We start from the raw sequence: 2,119 nt of genomic DNA, 5'->3' as shown, positions 1-2,119 counted from the left end.
CCCCGTCCCGACCCCCTCGCGGCGGCCGCCTCCCCCGGGCACGCAGCCATGGGGCCCAACGGAGCCTCCGGGGCAGCTGAAGGATGGAAGGTAACAGCTCCCTCCGAGCGATCCCTTCTCCTGCTGCACTTTAACCACCTCCTCTTCCACCTCTCTCCAACTCACTTCTCGCTACTTCCTCTGGTTTAACAAACTAACGGCTTCCCTTGCTCACTGCCACCGGCACTGACACGGCACAGGACCCAGCACTAACCCAGCCCGGGGCTGCTGCTGCTCTCCTGAGGGTCAAATCCAGCAGCACCTGGGGTGAGAGGAAGGAAGGAGCCACCCCAGCACCCCACCAGGCAGGGCACAGGGGGGTTTTGCTGCTCTCAAGCCACACTGGGTGCCCGGGGAGGGTGTCACTTGTGCATGTGGTGCATGATACAGGCAGGAGGGGAAGGGCTGGGCTGGAGGCCAGTGGCTGCTGGGACCCATTTGGTCCTGGCCTTGGCCCTGTCACCCCTCTTGGGTGCTGGGGCAGGTGCATCCCAGGTGCACCACAGGCCTCTCCTGCCCGGGGCCCCAGGGGAGAGACAGCAGGAGAGAGCCCAGAGCATTGATGGGATGGAGCAGGGGATCCCTGGAGTGAGGGAGCAAAGGGGTAGAGAGCAGGATGAACACTGAGCCCTTCACCTGGAAGCATCTAGTGAGGGGAGCTCTGCCCCATCCAGGGCAGCTCATCTGCTAGGGGGTCTGGGTTATGTGGCAAAGGTCCTGTGTGGGTCCCTCCCCTCTCCTGGGGGTCCCAGCAACAGGGCTGAATTGACCATGGCTGTCCCAGAGCAGCATCTCCTGTCCCTGCAGGCAAGGACCTCTCTCCCCACTGCCCATCCAGTGCCACCCAGCAGTGTGGCATGGCCACTGTATGTCCCCATGGCTGCAGCTGCCAGAGCATCTCTCCAGGTCACCTTCCCTTTCCCCCATGGGGACACAGCCAGCTCTGCTCCCCTGGGCACTGTGTGCCTCATGGCATGTCCCTTGGGACAAGAACAGAGAGGTGGGGCAGGAAGGTCAGTAGCTTCTGGCTGCTCTGGGTTTAAAAGGTCCAGTGGCCCTTGGTTGCAATGGCTTGTCCCCTGCCTTGGGCTCTGCTGGGAGCAGAGGTGTCCTGCCACCAGGCCTGGGCTCTCCTCTTGCCCCAGTGTCGTGCCAGTTTATGGGAGGAATCCAATCTGGGCCGTGGCACTTGCCTTTCCAAAGGCATTTGGGAGCTGCAGCCACACTTGACTCACTTCAGCTACGGACTCCAGGCAAGTTACAGCCAAAAATCTCCCAGTCCCAGGTTGCCTTAAGCACAGAGGGAAATGAGTCCGTCTCTGTAAGGATGGGACATGAGGGCAGGAGGGAGCCGAGCATCCCCCTTCCTGACCGATCCCGTCCCTAGCAACAGGGCTGAATTGACCATGGCTGTCCCAGAGCAGCATCTCCTGTCCCTGCAGGCAAGGACCTCTCTCCCCACTGCCCATCCAGTGCCACCCAGCAGTGTGGCATGGCCACTGTATGTCCCCATGGCTGCAGCTGCCAGAGCATCTCTCCAGGTCACCTTCCCTTTCCCCCATGGGGACACAGCCAGCTCTGCTCCCCTGGGCACTGTGTGCCTCATGGCATGTCCCTTGGGACAAGAACAGAGAGGTGGGGCAGGAAGGTCAGTAGCTTCTGGCTGCTCTGGGTTTAAAAGGTCCAGTGGCCCTTGGTTGCAATGGCTTGTCCCCTGCCTTGGGCTCTGCTGGGAGCAGAGGTGTCCTGCCACCAGGCCTGGGCTCTCCTCTTGCCCCAGTGTCGTGCCAGTTTATGGGAGGAATCCAATCTGGGCCGTGGCACTTGCCTTTCCAAAGGCATTTGGGAGCTGCAGCCACACTTGACTCACTTCAGCTACGGACTCCAGGCAAGTTACAGCCAAAAATCTCCCAGTCCCAGGTTGCCTTAAGCACAGAGGGAAATGAGTCCGTCTCTGTAAGGATGGGACATGAGGGCAGGAGGGAGCCGAGCATCCCCCTTCCTGACCGATCCCGTCCCTGCGGCGGGTGGTGCCCGGAGACACTGCGGGATGCGGGTCGTGCTGGGACACGCGGAGCTC

General features: G+C 61.5%; 1 protein-coding gene across 1 annotated transcript in view; it reads left to right on the top strand.

Annotated features, from left to right (window-relative positions):
- Positions 1 to 2,119, top strand: part of SRCIN1 (SRC kinase signaling inhibitor 1) — a gene marked incomplete at its 5' end in the record, with an annotated part of 22,124 nt that overhangs the window by 14,367 nt on the left and 5,638 nt on the right. The gene's annotated exons all lie outside the window — the stretch shown is intronic.

This window comes from Chaetura pelagica, unplaced genomic scaffold, assembly GCF_000747805.2.
Source record: "Chaetura pelagica isolate M959 unplaced genomic scaffold, ChaPel_1.0 scaffold311, whole genome shotgun sequence".
Taxonomy (NCBI): Eukaryota; Metazoa; Chordata; class Aves; order Apodiformes; family Apodidae; genus Chaetura; species Chaetura pelagica.
This window is presented reverse-complemented; position numbering and strand designations above follow the sequence as displayed.